Genomic DNA, 23,535 nt, shown 5'->3' with positions numbered 1-23,535 from the left:
TGGGGGAAATAACATCAATAGAGGCTTTAAAATATATTTAATATAAAAATAATGTCATAAATCCTAAAGGCAAAGTGTTCAAGACTCTAACAGAAGTAGAAGAGCTAAACCTAGAAGTAGAATCCCTTTTGCAAGGAAAATTTGTTTGTGACCCTTGTTCCCTCATGAAGGGATATGATGTTCAACAATGTTTTTTTAGAGAATGTTTACCCAATTCGAGATAGTAACACAAAACCAACAAGTGCAAATCCTGTAGGACCAACTATTCAAGCTAATCTTGCAGAAGACTAATAGGGTGCTCAAGTGCAGAACCCATGTGTGTATGTTTCACTGATGACTAGTAAATTTGTACCTTATCATACTGGCTAACTCATGTGGAGTTAGTTTGTTCTCATCGACTTTGAATAAAAAAACTCATTTTTTACTATTTAAAGGTTCTCTGGGATTCCTAAAATCTCCAATGTGTAATATCTTATAGGACAAATCTTTGAGACTCCAAGGAATTCTCCGACTTTTGGTGCAGATCGACCCACATCTCAGAGAATCTACGGAAAAGCATGGACTATAATATCTACTTTTAGGATGATTCTCATGTACTTTATCAGAGTGTCAAAGCCCAAGGAGATGCCTTATGCTTCCTTGAGGAATTATAAATAAGGGAAGAGAATCCTCTCCTCCTCATTTAAAAAGAGAGTCAGTCTTGGGTTTGCTCTTGCCATGCAATTTCACTCAGTGTGGTTGTGTATGCATCTTGGGTAAATTGAAAAATAACTCTTAGTTCAAAGTTCGACAAGCCTGTGCATATGCATGGGAGTGCATGTGTAAACCTAAAGTGGCAAGGCTCTTAGGATATTGAGTCATGATTGTGTATTGAGATATTATAGAGTCTGTGTTGGAATTCAGAGGCACAGCAATATTAATTAAACACACAGCAGAATAAATCAAGCACATAAACACAGTTTTTAACGTGGTTCACCAAATCAATCTGGGCTACGTCCACCAAACATAGGCATCAAGAATTTATTATTCAAATTGGAGATTACATAATGAAAACCACATAAAACTCTCACTCTCTCTCAACAAACCATCCGAATGGTTGCCTGTTATATAGCATAGAAAATCTAACAGCCTCATTAACTCCCTCACATCAAATATAGGAGGCATTAACTCCCTCCCAACAAACTGGAGTTAATCTAGGACCTGAATTCTATTGTTGTCATCAGCTGAGATTTTTCCTATTTTGCTCTAAACAGAAAATCTCAACAATCTCCACCTTGACAACAATTCCCCTGATGCCCTGTTATTATTATTTTATCTTTCCTGCAAGCCAAGAGAAGCCAAACACCAGCGTAGATTCTCCAACAAAACTGGTTTCGTGAACATGTCTGCACAGTTCTCCTTTGTATGCACCTTTTCAAGAGAGACTCCCCTTTCAGTGATAACCTGTCTTACAAAATAGTACTTAATTGGAATATGCTTTGATTTACTATGATAGGTCGGATTCTTAGCCAAATGTATTGCACTTTGACTATCACAAAGTAACCTGATGTTGTCCTGTAACCTACCAAACTCACCAAGCAAACCTTTCAACCAAACCACCTCTTTGCAAGCATGAGAAGCAGCAATGTATTCTGCTTCAGTAGTGGACAAAGCAACAATGTTCTGTAGCTTTAACATCTAGCTGATAGCTCCACCTGCAAGAGTAAAGACGTACCCTGAAGTTGACCTTCTCTTATCCAAATCACCTGCAAAATCGGAATCAACATATCCGCAAACAAATTCACTACTCTTATTGTAAGAAATACAATAACTACGTGTGCCTCTCAAATACCGAAGCACCCATTTCACTGCTGACCAGTGTTCTTTACCCGGATTTGCCATGTACCTGCTGACAACCCCAACTGCATGTGAAATATCTGGTCAAGTACAAACCATCACATACATTAAACATCCTACTACATTGGCATATGGAATTCGAGACATATAATCCTTTTCTTCATCGGTATTAGGAAATAAACTCGAAGAAAGCTTAAAATGGGAAGCTAAAGGGACTGAAACAGGCTTCACATTATTCATACCAAACCTCAAAAGTATTTTCTCAATATACTTTTGTTGTGATAGCCATAGCTTACCATTGCTCCTGTCTCTGAAAATCTCCATGCCCAAAATCTGTCTTGCTGCTCCTAGATCTTTCATATCAAATGTCCTTGCCATCTGAGCCTTCAACCTGTTGATTTCTTCTATGCTTTTGCTTGCTAAAAGCATATCGTCAACATACAATACCAAGATAATGAATATGCCATTATTCAACTGTTTAAAATAAACACAATGATCATATTCACTTCTAACATATTTCTGACTCAACATGAAAGAATCAAACTTCTTATACCACTGCCGAGGCGACTGCTTCAGGCCATATAATGACTTCTTGAGCCTGTAGAAAAATTTCTCATTGCGATGCTGAACAAACCCTTCCGGTTGTTCCATATATATTTCCTCATCTAAATCACCATGTAGAAATGCAGTCTTAACATCTAACTGCTGCAACTCCAAATCAAACAAAGCCACTAATGCTAACACAATTCTAATTGAAACAATTTTAACCACTGGCGAAAAAATCTCATGAAAGTCAATACCAGCTTTCTGAGAAAACCCTTTTGCAACCAGTCGCGCTTTGTACCTGTCTTCCGTATCATTCACACCTCGTTTCAGCTTGAAGACCCATTTACACCCCACAGTTTTCCTGCCTTTCGGAAGCTCCACCAGATCCCATGTGCCATTTTTACCTAAGGCCATCATTTCTTCCTTCATAGCTGCTTTCCATTTGTCACTATTTGAACCTTCTACAGCTTCCTGATAACACAAAGGTTCATCATCATTAGCGATCAAAGCAACTGAAGTAACATGATGATCATACCTTCTCGGAGGGGGTTTGATCCTTGTAGACCTCCTTAAGAATGTTTCTGGTGCTTCCACAGCTGGCTGTCCATCAACTGTAGGAACTTCTTCATGATCGCCATCGGAGACCTGTTCATGACCTCCATCTGAACCCTGTTCATAATCTGATTCTGAAACTTGTTCATGACTAGAATCTGAACTATGGTCGTTATGACTATCATTAGAAATGTTGTCAAACTGAATATGCTGGAAATCGGATACATCATCCTATTTCAATCTACTATTTACATCTAACTGTACAAGAGAGGATTCATCAAACTTTACATCTCTGTTGATGATGATTTTGCAGGTAGTAGGATCCCACAATCTATATCCCTTTGTTCCAACACCATACCCAACAAAGATATACCTTTTAGACTTTGGATCTAACTTAGTTCGCTGATGTTTAGGCACTAGAGCATATGCATCACAACCAAACACTCTAAGTTTAGAATAGTCACAAGGGTGTCCTTTCCATACCTCTTGCGGAATCTTGCAGTCTATGGCCGTTGATGGAGATCGGTTTATCACATAACAATCTGTTGCCACCGCTTCCGTCCACAACTCCTTTTGCAACCCGGCGTTACTTAGCATACTCCTTGCTCTCTCGAGAAGAGTCCTGTTCATGCGTTCCGCAACTCCATTTTGCTGAGGAGTATAAATCGTGGTCTTATGCCTCTCGATCCCTGCATCCTTGCAATAGCTGTCAAACTCCTTGGAGGAAAACTCACCACCATTGTCAGTTCTTAAACATTTTATAGTTCTACCAGTGTTGTTTTCTACCAATGCTCTAAACTGCTTGAAAACTGTAAAAACATCAGACTTCTTTTTCAACATGTAGACCCATACTTTCCGAGAAAAGTCATCAATAAACGATACAAAATATGACGAGCCACCATATGACGCTTTAGGGGCTGGACCCCAAACATCTGAATGGATATAATCAAGTATGCCTTTACTTGTATGTTTGCCTGTTTTAAACTTTTGTTTACTTTGTTTTCCAAACAAGCAATGTTTACAGAAATCTAACTTTCCAGATCTTAGATTAGGAAGTAACTTTCAGTCAGCCAAAATTTTCAATCCTCTTTCACTCATATGCCCCAATCTTTGATGCCATAAGTGAATGGAACTATTGTCCTGTTCAGACACCGACACATGATCTGACCCAGTTCTACCTTCTAACTGAAATAGATTTCCTACTTTCTTAGCTTTCATAACTAGTAAGATGCCTTTGTAAATTTTCATTACTCCACCTTGAATTACACTTTTATATCCATTTGAATCAAGTGCTCCTAATGAAATCAAATTTTTCCTTAAATCTGGTACATGCCTCACATCTGTTAATAGTTTTGTTGTCCCATCAAATATTTGCAGTTGTATGCTCCCAATTCCCACAATATCACATGTTACATCATTACCCATGTACACAACACCATCATCAATTGATTTATATGTTTTAAACCAATCTTTATGAATACACATGTGGTTAGATGCCCCGGAATCTAACAACCAATGTTGATCATGTTTTGAAACATTAACAGACAATACCTCATCACTCATACCTGAACCAGATACTGAACCTGTGTCTGTGGTGTTGGCTTCCTTCTTTTCTGTCGAAGAGCCTTCTTTAGCAGCCTGCTTTCGCTTCCAGCAATCCTTTTTCAGATGTCCAGCCTTGCCACAATGCCAACACTTCACCTTTGGCTTCTTTCCTTTGGACTTTGAGCGAGAGTCGCTATGCTTTCCCCCGGAGTGTCTCTCTCATGAGCGACCTCTGGCCATCATTACCTCTGATGTAGAGGTGTCTGCATTCGACCTCTTCCTCGTCTCCTCAGCCAACAAGGTTCCAACAACATAGTCAAACTCAAGAATTTCTGATGTACTAAAACTTATGGAAGTAACAAAGTGATCCCAGGATTCAGGCAAAGAACATAATAGAGTTATTGCCTTATCCTCTGAATCAAATTTCACATCTAGACTGTCTAATTGCACCAGTAAGGTATTAAAAACATTCAGGTGATCAACAATTGAGGTACCTTCTTTCATCCGCAAACCGTAAAGCTGCCGTTTCAGGAGAATCCGATTTGTCAAAGATTTCGTCATATAGAGCTTCTCAAGCTTTGACCACAAGCCTGCGGCAGTTTTCTCTGACACAATGTTGAACAGAACATCGTCCGCCAGACATAACCGAATTGCGCTCAGAGCTCTATCGTCCATCTCATCCCATTCATCCTCCGTCATGGAAGGAGGTCTTTTGTTTTTCCCCAACAGTGCTTTCGCCACACCTTGTTGAACCAACAGATCGTGCATCTTCACCTTCCAGATCTCAAAATTATTCTTGCCATTAAATTTCTCAATTTCAAACCGGCACTTTGAGTTTTCGCCATTTGTATCAAAAAACACAATAATCTCCAATATCCAACCAGCAATTAAAAAAAAACAATTGCCTATGCCTTTGTCATAACAAAGAAAAAACTGCCTATGCCTTTACAAAAAAAAACTGCCCTTTGCACTTATTTTTCTTGTACTTGTGCAAATTCCACCCTATAAAAAACAAAATACATACACTTCTTGTTTTTTATTTGCACCAATAAACCAATCTATTATTTACGGTTTTGTTATTTACTGTTTCGCAGAGAATTGCAAATACTCAGAGTTCGAATTTATGTTGAAACCACCATGAGAATTATTGAACCTGGAAGTGTTTTTGAATGCTGTCACTGCGTTTTTTAAAAAAATTGACTAACTGGCACTGCGTTTTCATTTGGCTTTCTCTGCCAACGAAACTCACTGGAGTCACTGTGTTTTAAAAAAAAAAAAATTGACCGCGGGTTTTATCAAATCACACTGCGTTTTATCAAAACTACAGATCAGCGGCCTGTCAAATGCACGATGATGAGTTTAATTCCGGAGGCTCGTAGTTGGGCAGAGCAGTTTTCATTCAGCAACCAATACCATCGATGGGGAATCCTCGGTATACGCAAATTGGTTTTGAAACAAAACTTTACTGCAGACTCTCGGTTATACACATGCACCAACGATTTTAAACACCATGATCTCATATACGATTCACTTTTATGTATCAAAGAAAAAACACCGTGGCTGTCATATTGAACCCGCTACCTCTATGGGCATTTACTGTATAACCAAGAATAATGTAAAACAAAACATTTGTTACATCGAATTATGCTGTCCCATCATCACATAATGCCAAGGATTTAAAAGAAAATGGAACCTTTGCAATTTCGGATGGCACCTTTGATCAGCGCAGCACCGCAGGCAGGTTCCGCACCTTCTGAACGCATTCACACGGATACACAGCAGTCACGCACCAACAGCTCAGTCCGCACCCGCACCAGCACACCGGGACTTGATACAACACGACCTCCTCCGCTGCGCCAGACGTCCAACAGTGCTCTGATACCAATTGTTGGAATTCAGAGGCACAACAATATTAATTAAACACACAGCAGAATAAATCAAGCACATAAACACAGTTTTTAACGTGGTTCACCCAACCAATCTGGGCTACGTCCACCAAACATAGGCATCAGGAATTTATTATTCAAATTGGAGATTACATAATGAAAACCACATAAAACTCTCACTCTCTCTCAGCAAACCATCTGAATGGTTGCCTGTTATATAGCATAGAAAATCTAACAGCCTCAATAACTCCCTCACATCAAATATAGGAGGCATTAACTCCCTCCCAACAAACTGGAGTTAATCTAGGACCTGAATTCTATTGTTGTCATCAGCTGAGATTTTTCCTATTTTGCTCTAAACAGAAAATCTCAACAGTCTGTAATACATGTCTCTAACTATAATGATTATAGAGTCTGTAAGCCAATTAAATGTTTAACTCGTATGAACCTTAAAAAACAATATAAAAATCATAATATAGTAAAATCACATTATTTTACAAAATACCATTTAACTATTAAAACAAAAATAAAAAAATGGTAAATCCCACCATTCTTTGGTATACACGTTATTGCACTCATGGAATCATACAATGACCAACGTAATTGTAAATATAATCCCAGACACTTTATATATTAATAAAACATTATGCTTTCGAATAGAATAGTTTCATCTAGACCAACGCTGATTTCGTAAATAACATTTTTGTGTCTACAAATGTGATAAGCTTTTTACAATCTCCTTCCATTTAAGAATAAAAAACCAGCTATTGTCCACTCAAGAGAACTCACAAACCTTCATCTTAGAATACTAATGTCTTCTACGTAAGATCACATAAGAGCAAGTGCGAGAACGTCATAATTTGAAGCCGTCACTAGTAACATCAATATACAACTATTTTAAGTAAAAAGGAATAAAACATAAATATACATATGTTCTAAATAAAGATGGGTATGTTACTTTGTTAACTAACAAGCTCTCTTGCGAGATAGTTATGGAATTTCTAAATTCTAAAGAACTAGTTTGGTGAAACGATGAATGTCTCTTTATTAACTGACAAGTTCTTTAGCAAAATTAAAATCCCGATGCAACTAAAGACATGCATTTATAATCCAGAAATCTATTAGTGTTTGAGAATTTCTAGATTCTAAATAACTAGTTTGGTGAAATGAAAATTTTAATTCATGGAAACAAAATGAAATTACGCGAAATACTTAAAATATAACTAGAGACTATACTTATATTCTGTTCGATCTCATAATTATTTGAAGGAAGGTTTTATTTTTTATTTTAAATTGATTGAGCTAGAAATGTATGAAAGTATAAATGTTTTTGGAATACAAAATTTCCTATATTTTTTATAATCTAATTTTTAAATTAACGGAAAATGGTTAATTTATAATTTAAAAAAAGTTATAATATTATCAGCCAAATAAATATTATGAATTTTTTTATATCTTTTAAATCATGGAATCCCAAATTATTAAATATAAATAATTATATATTATGAATAAATATATAATGAGAAATTGATTACATAATGACAAGTTTTTATTATATATATAGAAATTGTATTTTAATGTGTTATATCATATTGTCTATGAGTTTTTAAGTTGAGTTCATTTTTAAGGTATACATAAATGTATTTGTAAGTATTATTGATACTATATCAATAATGTGTACATTTTAATTATTTACATCATGAATTTCAATTTGATTCTATCTTACATTTCATATAACTTCATGTTAACCACCACCACCTTAAACAGATATTATTTCTTAAATATTTGTATTTGATCTAGATTTTACTAATATCACTTAATTATGATAAGAAGAGTATCATCATGTAACAATTAGATTAATACATAAAAATATTCAATATATATATATATATATATATATATATATATATATATATATAAACTTATTTAATTATATAATTGTAAATATGTTGACAAAGATTCCCACATTGATGTTCAAGAGAAATCATATGGAGCTAGAGTTTCTAGATGGCTTCTTTGATGGTGCAACTTAATCTAGAAGATGTGGATGTGGGGCTTTATTGAGGATCAATACACAAGATCAATTTCTTCTCTTTTGGAAAGCTGAGAGGGAAGAAACTCTAGAGGAGAGATATTACAATATATGGAGAGTCCACATCTATTATTGATGGGTCATTTTCGCCTCCCAATCTGGTCAATTTGCTGGACCACATTGAGATGTTAGAACAATCCTTTGTTGGCATCTCCTTCAAACATGTTTACACATAATTAAATAGTATGACTGATGGGTTATCAAAGAAAGGTGATGGGTTATCGAAGAAAGGTTTATTGGCAACTCCATGTATTTACATTAAAAGCTTAGAGGTGAGGATGCGGTGTTGCCTTATATTAAATTCTCTTGAAGTTTTAGGGTTCCTTTTTCTGCTGTTACATTTTTCTTTTTAAACTATACTTTTTTGTGATTGTGCAATTTTTTTCTAATATAATCAATTATTTAGATCTTTGGTTTAACTACACTAATAAAATGGTAGAGTGATTTGAATTTCTTTCTTATTTTGAATTATATATATATATAGATGGAGTATTTAAAACTTCACTTATGTATTGGACTTCCCTTTTTAAATAAAAATCTAACTTTTTCTCACAAAAAAATATCGATATTATTTAACTATAATTTAACAACCGGACCCGTCAAACATAACTTTTTTATATGAAAACACTCTGATCACTTTCGCCCAAGTTTGCTTCTTGTTTGAGATTTGAATTGTCGCAATGCCTTGCATACCCAAAGTCAATTTAATTGTATGATGGTACACATAGAAGATGGGACAAGGCTCATTTGTCTTTCGTGTAGTGGATGAAAAAGCATATTATATATGATATTAATTAAGAGTGGGATTTGTTTTTTGTGCTCTATTGCGCTAGTTATAAATATATAACCATCCACGACCTCGACGGCGAAAGTATTTTATTAGAGTGATCAAAGAATGCCATTATACTAACACATTTCAACGAATGGATAAATTAATGAATGGATAAGTTGGAGATTTCATAACTGTGATTAATTATCCAAAATATCAACAACTAAGTAAATTGTGAGAACTGTATTGTACTCCACTTATCATTTACTTGTACTTTATGTCGGCTGCCCACGATAACATTGTTATTTTCCAGAATTTAAAATCAACGTTCTCTCCAAAATATGAACTCCCCAGTAAATTGTTAAATGCATTATAGTTTAAATGGTTAAAAGCATTTTATGCATTAGAGTTTAAATGATTAAGAGCATTTTTTTAAGCAGTAGGTTAGGGTAGAAGTCCATAATAAATAAAGGTGGTCCGTTATGAATAAAAATTTTACATTTATTAAGGTGGTCCGTTATGAATAAAAATTTTACATATTAATTTAGATTTAGATTCTGATTGATAGGTGGGAAAATTTAAGGGAAGAAATTTATTTTAAATTTTGGAAATTTTAGGTATGAGTATCAAATTTTTTAATGTGAATTATAAAAAAGTTGGGTAATATTTATATAAACATGTTTAAATTTATTATATTTTATATAAGATTTTTAATTTTTTATGGAATTTTAAGATGAACTAATTTTCGAGTATAAAAAATTTATAATTTTATAATATAAAATTTGGGAAATTTGTTTTAAGAAAAATAAAAATTAATTAATTTTATTTTTTTTATAAAAAACATAATTTCTATCTGTAAATATTAATTTTTAAAATTTTCCTTATTCACAAATAACCTATATAACCTATATAGTTAATATAACACTTTTCCTTATTCAAAAATAACCTATATAGTTAATATGAGGTATAACTTTGTGTAACCTAGAAACTTGGATTTGACATATAGTAGATTTATGTATGGACTCCCTATCACAATTCCGGCTTTACACTACTCTATAGTCCTTGCATCTGATAATAATGAAGTTTTTCAGTGGGTCTCTGCTCTATTTATTTATGTGAGTGCCCATCAACCTGGGATTGAGGGATTGATGCTTTTATGCACACATCTTATTGATTAGGGTTACATCTAACGGGCCATTCGCGTTCTTCTTGGATTCTTCTCGGTAAAATCCCTTTTATATTTTCTCGATCTTGCGGTCGTTGGTAGTAGCTACCGCCAAGGGTTTCCGCGTCTTTTGCTATGGCTGTCTCCTCTTCAGTGTTGGGTTCGTTCTGACCAGTCTATCGAGTGTTGGGCATGACTTTGAGCATGTCTTGTTCGTCGGCGCATACGTGTTGCACATTCTCTTCTCAGGAAAAATATTAAACTCTTTTACAAATTCCAACACTTTTGGAAATTATTAAAATGTAATGTTTAATAATAATTTTTTTTATAAATGAAGGAGCCCATTTTTAACAGGTTTACTAAATTTTCCTGGTAGTGATTGAAATTTGGTCATATTGATTTCTGTAACCTTGGTTTTGATCATATTTGGTCATCTTTTTGTGAAATTAAGCATCCATATATATATTATTTCACTTTACAGAGAACATGGACGGAGAAAATAATTGTTTTTAGTTTAATAACCAATGAATTAGTATCTTTCTAGGGTTTCTTATTTAATTTATTATTTTTACTTTCTTTTGATTTTTTCATATTTAATTTTATTAAAAAAAATTGAAATTTTAAATTTTAAATGTGAAGTATATATAATTTTGGGTTTTAAAATATTTTTAAAAATATTGTATTTATTTATATTTAAAAAATATATTTCAAATAACAGATCATTTTAAAATAATATTACAAAATTAATAGAAAAGTTGAGAACGAAGTAAGTGTAAATTTATTTGTAGTTTGCTAGCAGAACAATGAAAAACTGATTATCACCGTCATTTTTCTCTTGTTTTTCTCAATTTATTATATTACAATATGTAATAAATACTGACACAACTATACTAATAAATATAGTTTATATATATATATAATTATATTATTAATGACACAACTATACTAATAAATATAGTTTATATATATATAATTATATTATTGATTAATTAATAATAATTAATTAAATACTTAAATAATAATCATGAAGATTTAGAAATTGAAAATGTTTCTATTTTGGTAAGAGATTAGTGACTATGGAGGTAAACCAGATTCATGTATAAATCACAGTAATTTAAATCAATTAATATTCTTTTACAAAATTCATCAATATTATTTAAACATTAATTAGATACACAATTAAAATATACCAGGGGAAAAATCATTAAAAACACGTAATAAAATCCACATAAATTGCAATAATTCGTAACATACCTAAAGTAAAGAATGCCAATTATTCAACCTATACGTGTTAGCAACGCAAAAAAAAAAACCAAACTGTTAATCACTCGTGGAAAAAAATAATAATGACGATAAAATTCAAGCATTTTTCGGTACCTTTCAATTCTAATTGATGGCTGAGATTGGCGTTGCAGTTCTATGACTGACCCATATTCTCGACCCCATTTGAAGCAGCTGTATTCTGACCCATCGGTGAAGACATGCCACATGCAGAAGCCGGTATACCAAATGACAAACATTAATTAAATTAAAATTAATTATTCTGCAGGTTCAGGTTGCGGTTGCGGACCCAAGTGGAATCCAATCTATCCTTTTAAACATCCTACGAAGAATATTCGCTCATTCTAAAATCCCAGTCATTCATTTAAAAAAAATTTAAACCTCTGCAAACCCACTGCCACTTGTTGTGCTGTAGTAATAATTATTAAGTATATGAAAACATACCAAATAATAGTAGAAAAACAAGTACATTATTCATCTTTGGAGTTGTCCACACAATCAAATCCAATCCTGAATGTGTAAAACAGTGAAAGAGGTTTAATTTTGCCCAAAGTACAGTAACAGAAAAAGCCGTCTCTAATTATCATATACCCTCTGTACAGATTGATAGGTGATTATTTTAACCACTTATTTAAGAACGTAGATTTTCACACCAGGAATTTATATATCTAGTTCTGATATTTCACGGTTGTAGATTTACAGATTGATATTTGATAAATTTAATAATTTATTTGAGAATGTCCATTTTCACAGTAGAAAATTATGTTATTATTTTTTTAGAATATAAGAAATGCCCAAATTCTGTAGTGGACACTCTAACCATTGTCAAAAATTCATGATTGTAGATTTTCACAGCAGAAATTTATATAGCTATTTCTTTTAGAATATACTACATGATTGTAGATTTTCACAGCAGAAATTTATATAGCTATTTCTTTTAGAATATACTAAATGTTATAGCCATTGTTTTTGGAATATACTAAATGTCGAAAATTTATAATAGACACTCCACTCATTATCAAGGTTAGTATTGTCCCTGCTCTCGAAGTAACAAGAGCAGATCTGTGAATGAATGTAACGAGATGGGTCGTTTCCGGTATTAAAATGGCAGCAGACCGATTAGCGAAGCACTGTTTCTACGGTCCCCGCGTTAAAAGGTCATTCTCAGATCCATTCGCTCACAACTGGGTTTGAGAGATGTAATTCTGTGACGTGTGTGTCAAATCCGATTTCAATTGGGCTTGCGGCCTCTTTCACGGAAACTGTGACAGACTTTGAGTTTCATGGAATTCAATGATAGGTCAGTGGAATATTTTTCCGGATCCACTTCTTTGGATTGCGTACGAGAGTCGAAATCCGATGGTTGTTGGAAGGGCTTTTCGAGATATATATGTGTGTAATATGTGTGTAATATATTTGTGTGAGTCTATTTTATTAAAATATCTGTTTTATATATATATATATATATATATAAAAGAGTTATTTGTAAAAAATTTATTTCAAATAAAATTCAATATTAATTATATAAATGTATATAATTTAAAAATATATTTTTTTAATATGTAAAATATATTTTTATGATTATATTTTATTAAAATATAATTTATAAATTTTTTATTTTGGATAAAATCAGAAATTAATTATATATATATATATATATATATATTTTAATTTTTTTTTTAATTTATAATGATGATGTAAATAACTATATTGGTTTTTTTTAATATTTTTGGTTAACTATCAATTGGTCACATTTTTCTATTTAGGTTGCTATCCATAATAAATTAAGCAGTCTTTCGGTAATACAAATCACATAAGAGAAATGAGAAATTTTTGGTCTACGCCTTTCCAACCAACAAGTGTACATCATCATGATGAACAGGGAGACAATGACAAAGACTTAAATAGAGAGAAATGTAGGGAAAATTCCAAGTAAAGGCTATAGTCTCCCCAAGTCAATTATAAGGGGGGGATTGATAGGATAGTTTAAGTAAACTTGACTTGGTCATAGAGTCAATTTACCATCGATGATTTTGAGGCCCTAGTTTTTGATAACCCATGGTATTATTTGCAATGTAGCTTATTTAAAGGCATAAAGATTCCATTATAAATTTGTCTTTGGGCCAAGGAATATAGATTAATCATTTTGAGTTGGTTTTAGGATTTCTAAGGTGGAATTTATGGTGCTCATTTGATGTTGATCTCACATTATCGTTTATTATTAACAACAATTCTATGATGGATCAATTCTTCCTCTATAACCCTGTTCTGTTTCAAGTTCTAAGGAACTGTTGAAACATTTTGAGCTGGTTTTTAGGCTTTCCAAGGTAGAATTTATGGTGCTCATTTGATGTTGATTTGTTATGTGTTTTGATGTTGATCTCACATTATTATTTATTATTAACAGTTCTATGATGGATCAATTCTTCCTCTATAATCTCGTTCTACTTCAAGTTGTAAGGAACTGTTTTCTCCTTGTTAATGCTTGTTTCCTTGCAAAAAGCATAAAAGTCTTTAGAGGTGTACCCTCTTCTATTGTTCGTGCTCCACAATTTGATCTTCTTACCTATTTGATTCTCAATCTAAGGCCTTAAACACTCAAAACTTCGAGCACACTTCATTTTGAGTCTTTATAAAGTAAATCATGTTTTTTCCTTAAGGATTCCTTAATAAAAGAAACATAATACAAGCTACTTGTTAAAGAAGCTAAAGAAATCTGTCCACATATGAATGAATAAAATCATGATTAATTCTTGATTTTTTCTCGCTACGTGAGAAGGTTATCTTTGCATGCTTGCCAAATGCACAATTCTTGCACACCCTTGTGTTCTTGATCTTGAACAATAATATTTAAATTATAATACTAATTTATTAATATATTAAAAACAAATATTATTAAGTAACAACTATACTAAACCGCTAGTTTTTGAAAAATAATATTTAAAATAATTTATTAATCAAATATTAAAAAAAAAGACTAATAAGAAAAAAAAATCAAAGTCAAAGTCTAGAAGTCAAAAATTATAATGCACACAAGAACATTTAATACATAAAAATAATTAATGGAAAATAAATATAAATGAATATATATATATATATATATATATATATATATATATATATAGATAGATATAGATATATATACAAAGAAAAATGATCAATAAATAAAATAACGTCAAAAACTAAATATGGTGCCGAGGGCCATTAAACAAATAACAAAAATACTAAAAGGATTTAACAATGAATAAGATGATAAAATACTTAAGAAAATATGAAGGGTCAAGAAAATAAAATCTAGTGAAGAATAAATCAACAACAAATACTATAAAAATGACACCAATACCTACATAGATAAATAAAGAAACAAAATAAATCCAAAAGAGGAACCTAAAAAATTAGGAGGATGGGACATGGACCCAACTTCTACTAATATTCCAACTATCATCTATATTCAAATTATTGGGTCTTTTTTCAATTTCTTGGGCCTCCCTCAATTTACGATGATGGAAATGACTAACCGTAGCAACGACTTGGGCCTCCTCAATGTAGATGCGACACTTACATTTATCTACATGCTCTTCCAAAGTAGAGGAGTTGGTACTGCCATGCTTGATGTCAGCAACATGCTCACGAGTCCTTAGATTAATCGAGTGATCAGTCTAGAAAATGTAGGAAGTCCCACAAGAGCATGGGATAATGTAAACACCATTCATATTCTTGGGGTCCATTGGGTATTTTATAGATCTAAGGGAGCTTCAGATGGTATTTAGAGGCCTAAAGTTTCAAGCCATGTTATGCTTTCTTAGGATACTCGCAATCTTGTGAGTCATCCCTTAGATAAAAGGAAGATGAACACCAGAAAATTGATCCTTGGTCTTATCCCTAGGAACTGTTTCATCTCTAAGCGAAGCCTTAGTACATTGGTATCTACTATACCCATTATTAGAGAAAACATTTAGGAGATGTGTTTCCTCTTCATTGAGATGGTTTTCATCATAAAGTCTTAAAGCTCTAGTCGCTAAGGTGTTGAGAACACCAATTTTTTGAGCTAGGAAATGATGAGAATTAGCATGAAGATATTGTTCCATATGAGTTTTCTTAGAGAATTCCTGATGAGAAAAGAGCCATTATCATTCCTTGAGAGGACAATGTCAGGGAAGGGAAGGCTACCATTACTCTCAAATTCCATGGTGAATTTTATGGAACTGGATTGATTGTTAAGATGGAGGAAAAATAGTTCCAACTCTTCCTTACCATGGGACCAAATGACACAACTGTCATCCACAAACCTTTTCCACATCTTAGGAGGAAGATGAGAAGAAGTTAAGGCCTTTGATTCAAATTCCTCCATGAATAAATTGATGTTTTAGCAAACAAATGGATTAAGTAAAATCAGTTATACTATTACCTAGTCCTAATTTGAAGACTTAATATACCTTTTCCTCACATAGTTTGTTAGCCTCATGTATTAATAATTAAATGTTGATTAAGTATTTACTAAAGACACTATGAAAGAATAATTTATAAGAAAATATAAAATTATTTGTAACGAAATTCGATTTACTCTAGAAGTTTACATATGACCAAAAATTAGAATAGTGAGAGAAATTAGTAATGAAATCACACGTGTGTGAAGAATGTATCATTTTCTGTAAATTCATGAATTAAGGTTTGAAAGTATTTTCCCAATATTCTGTTACAAATTTATGATATTTATTTTATTGATGATGATGATGATCGTTAACATCCACTGAGACCAAACTTTGGTCTATCAAACCTAAAGAAACAAATTATTTAGTTTGATTTAAGATTTTATTCCTATGCTCAAAACGTTTGGAGAGGAGCCTCCCCGGCTCACAATAATTTTGACATCATAAAAGGCTAGGAAGGTCAGTATTGCAACAAAGATTATGAAACTGAGACCTAATGTGGTTGTACACGGGGCACTCTAAGAGGAAGTGATTTTCATCCTCGATGTTCATATTCTCACAAAGATTGCAAATCCTTTCCATCCATGATGTTTTAGGAACTGCCTAATGACCATTTCACTATGGAGCTCATGAGAGTTCTTTCTAATCTTGGCTATATTAATTTTCTACTTTGAGCTAGTTAAAACAGAGAGAAACTTTTGATCTTCTAGGGTGGGGTTGATGACCTTCTTATAATATCTTAATTTTCTTTTGGTTACTAAATCTTTCTCATACCACATTTTTTCTTTGAAATTAGAGGTAACAATATTTTTAATGTTATTAATGTTTTGCAATGTAGAATTCTCATCAATATCCCAATGGTTTAACCAGGCCCTCACGTATTTATACCAACCTCATTTGAGCCTTAGGTGGTTTTGGCTAGAATTTAGAGCTCACTTAGGAGGTCTATGGTCTCCTATGTTATTGAGCTTGTGCTTGTACAACAGAAGCCTAGTCATAGCTAGGCTCTCGATAGGGGAAAGACCCACTTCTATAAGGAGAATAGGATAGGGTGTATTGCTTTTAATTTTGAGGTTATACGCTATAAAACGCTTCTAAATTTGCTCAATCTTTCTCCAGGATTCCCTAGAGGTGCTACAACCCCAAACCTCACATCCATATAAGATAACAGGAGTGACTAAAGTTTCAAAGAGGAACTTCTTTCTATCCCACATTATGAGGTTTATCATTTTACAATTATTTTCAAGGCCAAAATAAGCTTTCCACCCCCCATTAATCCTTTTCTCAATTCTATAGTTGGAATTGAGCTTGTGATGAATATCAATTCCTAGGGACTTGTAAGAAGACACTTCCTCCAAGTTACTATTTTTATACGTAAAATTAGCAGAAGTGTCCTTGGAATTGATAATCATAACTTTTGTTTTGTCAATGTTAACATTCATACCCATGGTAGAGCATAAATCCTTAAGGATTCTAAGTTTCTTATCAAGATCAAATGGGCACCTTGCGATAAGAACAATATCGTTAGCATAGAGAAGAAGGATAATGACTATCCCAGCCAAGATAGTGCCAGCACAACCTGCTTCCTCTAAACAACCTTCTAGCTTGTCGATGTAAATGCCAAATAGGGTAGGGGATAGGGGGCAACCTTGTTTAACTCCGATATTACACCTAATATCTTTCGACCACCCCTCATTTCTGTTTAACTTGGAAATTACATTCTCGTATAACCTTATAGCGGCATCTCTCAACTCGAAAGGAAACTTTATCCCTTCTAATCTATTGCATAGGTTGTTTCTAGGAACTATATTGAAAGCCTTTCTAAAGTCCGCAAAGCAACAAAACAGATTAGATTTATCATTGCGGCATTCCTCCACAATGATCGTAAGCGTAATGAGGTGGTCCGTTGTTGACTGTTGCGTTCTAAAACCCACTTACCTTCACCTTCAAGCGATATGCTCAACTTATTTTCCAAAATAATACCATATAACTTTGCTAAGAGAGGGTTGATCATAATAGTCCGATAATTAGAGGGGTTATTTGTATCCCCACTTTTAAAAATAGGGATAATGAGGCTCTCAGTCCATGGTTTAGGGAACCCTTCCTTGACTACTTAATTGAAAATCTTGTGGATGTGGGGGATGAGGACAGGACCTCCAATTTTTAATATTTCCACCTAGTAACCTTCAATGTCCTTAGCTTTCCCATTTGCCAAGCGTTTTACCCAAAAATCATTGGCTTCTAATGAGAAAACTTCTTTCGTTGTGAGCAGGGTTTCAAATTTATCCTTGACATTTGGAGATTCATAAAGCTTTTTAAGATGATAATTCCAGTCGAATAAAGAAATTTTATTATTTTCTTTAGTTTTCCTAGTTAGAATCTACCTCCAAAATTTCTTAGGAGCTACTTTAGAGAGGTATAAGAGATTCTCATGTCTTTTATGAATATACTGCCTTTTTTTCTTTTTAGTTAGGGCTTTGTATATTTTTATCTTACCAATTTTAAGAGATTCATCAACGGCTTCCTTAATTGATCTTCTCTCGCTTTTACAATATTTGTCATACCATGGGTTGGTTTTGCTATTTCTTTTATTAGTTGAAATTTCAATAGAGAACTTGCTAATAGAATATGAGAGGGTTGTAGTAAAATTATGATAGAGGTCTTCTATGTTGTCTATACTAGATAAAGGAAGAAAATTACTTTTTAATTCATTTAGAAAGAGATCATTTTTATTTCTATTAAAGATTAAGTTCTTTTGGCTATAAGGATTATCTTCTATGGGATATCTATGCATGACAAAATTGAGAGTTATAAGTAAAGGCCTATGATCAGAGTTAGGCTCGTGGTCATTTAAGATGTCAAAATTTATTATTTTGTTGTATAAAGGGAGATCAGAAATAACATAGTCTACGACATTGCTACCAAGCCTATGGATGCAGGTCAACTGGGTAGAATTGGGCCACTTCTTTAGACCATTGCAAATTATGAGATCCTGAGCACTACAGAGCTTGACTAGCTTCGACCCAAACAAATTCTCCTCGAGGGCTTTAGAGCTCCTTTTGTACTGGCTAGCTAGAGTAAGGTATTCATCTAACCAAAGAAGGTTAGTGTTGGAGTGATTTCTTAGAAGAATAGATTGGTTTCTTGAAGTTCGAGCATTAAAGTCACACATTAAAAGGATATTACCTTCATTCCTTGGGCTAGAAATATCATTCTCTAAACCATTGTAAGGACTAGTTTTATCTAGCTTCTTTTTCTTATAGAAGTTAGAATTTATGGGGGGGGGAAATAATAGATTGCTATGTAGCTATTTTTATCATTAATGTCAATAATCTCTATCCAACTATTGGTTTTAAGGGTCTATTTTATAAATCGTAGCATGGGGGGAGTTGTTATCCTTAATGTAACAAGTTATACCCCCAATGCCTCTACGAGAGGATCGCTTGTTCCAGGTAGACCATAGTGAAAAGCCATCTATGTTAGGGACCTTAGATTCTTTGTGCTCCCAAGTTTCAACAAGTAATATAATATCAACATCATTCGAGATCCAACTTAGCTTGGGGCCCTTGTTCCATGGATAGCCCTGACAGTTCCAAGAGAGATTCCAGAGCATGTTGAATTTCTATTTATTACTATCTTTTTGGTTTCTATCTCAAATAATGGCTTTTCTATTTCTGATTATTGCCCATTTTCCTGCCTTTCTAGCTTCTTTTACCTTTTGAACCTCCTTTCTTAATTCTGCTTCATCTTCTGGAATGAGATCTTCATTTATAAATATTCTTGTTCCTTTTAGACTTGAGGTTTTACTATGTCATACTTATGGTCAATAGAGCTCACCTTTATTCAGATTAACCTTCCTTTATTCTTAGTTAATTTCCCCAACTTTGTTGTTTATGTGAGACACGTTGTTTCAATCTGTAATCTATTATGTAATCTTTTCTAGTCTATGGCTAAAGTATCCTCATCTACCTCCTCTTTCACATCGAAGATTATAAGGCTATTTTGTTACGCTCATGGTCTAATTCTATTAATTTTTTCATTTCATCTTTAATTGGTTTGATATCTATTTTACATGCCACTCTATTTAGGGTGAGGCGGCTATTAACTTTTTCTTCTAGTTATTTAATCATGTCCTTCATTTTAAGACTCTCTAAAGTATCAACATCTCCTTGCTGGGATGTTTGGTCTGTATCTTGGTTTTGTTTTTCTATAACCTACAACCTAGTCTCCATTTCCTCCATTTTATTCTCCAATAGTTCTATTTTATTTTCTATTTGTTGTTGGATCTTGTCTTTAAGAGATGTGAATTTATTTTCTACCATGGCTTCTAACTCTGTTTGTAGCTTGACTTCTCTTTCTTATATACTTTTCTCTAAAGACTCAATATACTCATAAAGGCTTTGTAGAGGCACTATGCTAGGTCTACCTTTTGTAATCTTTGGTATCTGTGGTGAATTATTCACACTTGAAAATATATAAGCAGATATGTATTAGAAAAAAACAACGAATGTGTGCCCCTGATATCATCAAACTAGGCAGCAGACCCTCGGATTGAACCGCAGCCCGCAGACAGGATTGGATCTGGAAAAATGAATGGCTGAGACTACAAAGATTGGAACAGAACCATGCAGAGATCTACGAATACACCCATATATTATTCGACAAACCACGGAGACCGCAAAACTAGGCAGAATCCATGGCCCCGTAGAATGGATGGCACCGCAGAACCACGTAAAGATCTATTTATATAATGATCAAGTGTCATAGATATTAGGTAAGAGATGGCAGCGCAGATCGATGGCACCCCAGAACCACATATGTTTATATAGATGGTACCACAGAATCACGCAGATTTATATAGATGGTATCACAGATTTATATATAAGTCCATAATAAAGTCCAGTGTAAATTTGTGAAGATTTCTGGAATGGAAAGAAACTCACAGTATTCTAAAATTTTGATGAAAATCGAACTGCTGTTGGAAAATTGATCAAGGAAATGTCTATATTGACCCCATAAATCGGGTGTAAATTTCTATAATAAGTAGTGCCGCAGCCGCAGTGCTATCATATTTTGAGGCCCACAAATATCCTTTTTAGATTCTCTCAGATTCTGAGGCCCAAAAATATCCTTATCATATTCTGAGGGCCGCAATCGCAGTGTTATCAGATCAGAATCACGGAGACTGCAAAAGATTGGAATACAATCATGGAGAGATCTACAAACACACCCAGAGATCTAAGAATACACGCGGAGATGGCAGGCAACATAGGGTTTCCAAGGCTCGCAAATATCCTTATTGAATTTTGAGGGCCGCAGTCGCAGTTTTATCAGATCAGAATCTCTGAGACTGCAGAAGATATTTTCTCACTTCAAATTATAGCTATGGAAAGAGCAAGGTGCCAAATTAGGCTTCTGTAGATTTATGTATATTTGATAGGGTTTTGATTTTTTTTTTAATGAAAATTAAGAAATATTTCTTTTTAAATAGAGTGCTATTTATTGGCACAAAATTGTATGAGTAAATACTATAGATATATATTTATGGGTATTAATTATTGATAATTTGTATAGTTGTATTGGGTAAATGTGAAAGGTAAATATGGATTTAGAGATGCTAGATAGTTAATATTTGAAATTCCAATTATTTATATAAAGAAGACAATTAGAATATGCCAACATTTTTCAGTTATCACCATAAGATAAAATATTTTGATTAAAAGTAAAAGTTATGTAGGAGCACAATTCAATTATATAATTTATTGATAATTATTAACTTAGTTATGAGTGTCATATAAATTAAATATGCATCAATAAATAATAAATATCAAAACACTTATTTCATAATAAGTTGAAGTTTAAAAAAATCATAAAAATAAATAAAATATAATTTATTATTATTATTACTATGCAAAGAATAAATATATGTGATAAACATATATACATTTAGAAAAACGTGTAACAAGATTATTAATCATGAGGATTTTCCTCTTTTTACCATGGAGATTCTTAAATTGTAAATAGGTTTTATTACAATTTCATGAACCAATAACATGGCTTATCAATACCACATGCCCAAAAAATCATAATTCACTCCATATAACACTTCGTTCATATGACCTATTTTTAATTAATCAACTTAATATACTCATTCACACAATTATTTATGTCTAATATTAATCGAGAGCTATCAAAAATGCTTAAATAAAAATTACTAATCGAAGATTAAGAATTATTGAAAAACTAATAAAACTATTAAATCATAAAAATGTAATCTAAAATAAATAATTTAAATAATATTTTATTTTTTATTTTATAAATATATTAGAGCTTTTATAAGATTTGAGTTTAATAACACCAACAATTAAAACCATTATAACATATTACTAATAGATATAAAGCATAACTGTGGATGATTACATTCCATCCCACAATCACCCTAAAAAGATAGGCGAGTTTTGTAGTTTTTATTGAATTTATATTTATGAATATTTTTTTTCCAATTAATATAAAATTTTATTTTTTACTTTTTTTAATTACTATTTTGCATTTTCTATATGGATTTTGGTTAGTAAAACGCATAAAATTATACAAAATTAATGTTGGAAAAAATTAATTACTGACGTATGTACATAGTTTTCATGCAATTTTGATGTGTTTATATGGGTTTTGGAAGAGGATTAGAATATGTGTAAGAACATGATTATTATTGGCATATTAAGATCCTTTGGTAGCGCTTCTTAATACTTTGTATCTATTTATTCATCCGTTCTCTGTTCTCAATTAATTCAAGCATATTGGACCTATAACTCTATTGTTACTAATTGTACTAATTTGTGAGTTTTATTATTGAATTAGTAAAATTATTATTTTTATATTTTTTATTATTTATTTATATCTATTGTTTACTAATTGTACTAATTTGTGAGTTTTAATTTGTGAGTTTTATTATTGAATTAGTAAAATTATTATTTTTATACTTTTTGTTATTTATTTATATATTAAAGTAAGTTTAAGATAAATTAATTATCAAAATTAAGTAATTTAATATTTCAGTAAATATTTCAATTATATCTAAAGACAGAACTAATTAATAATGTCTTAATCAAACAACTCATAGAGATTATATTAATCAATACATTCTATAATGAGAGATATTATATCTCATTATATTATATATTAGACATAAAAAAATTAATATCTCAAACAATATTTTTTGGAAAAATATAATATTGTCTTTATTTTCTACATTATTATTTATAAATAAAACCAATAATACAAAATAAATATCAATCATTCTTTAATTTTATTATTAATTTAGTTATATTTAATTATTAATGTGATATTTCAAAATATATATATATATATATATATATATAGATATATAAATTTACATATATATATATATCAATTTTTTCTTTTTTCTTTTTTCC

This window comes from Pinus tabuliformis, chromosome 4_2 (genome assembly GCF_031772625.1).
Source record: "Pinus tabuliformis cultivar Carrire ecotype Pingquan chromosome 4_2, CPIR1, whole genome shotgun sequence".
NCBI classification, from domain to species: domain Eukaryota; kingdom Viridiplantae; phylum Streptophyta; class Pinopsida; order Pinales; family Pinaceae; genus Pinus; species Pinus tabuliformis.
Note: the sequence above shows the minus strand (reverse complement) of the source record.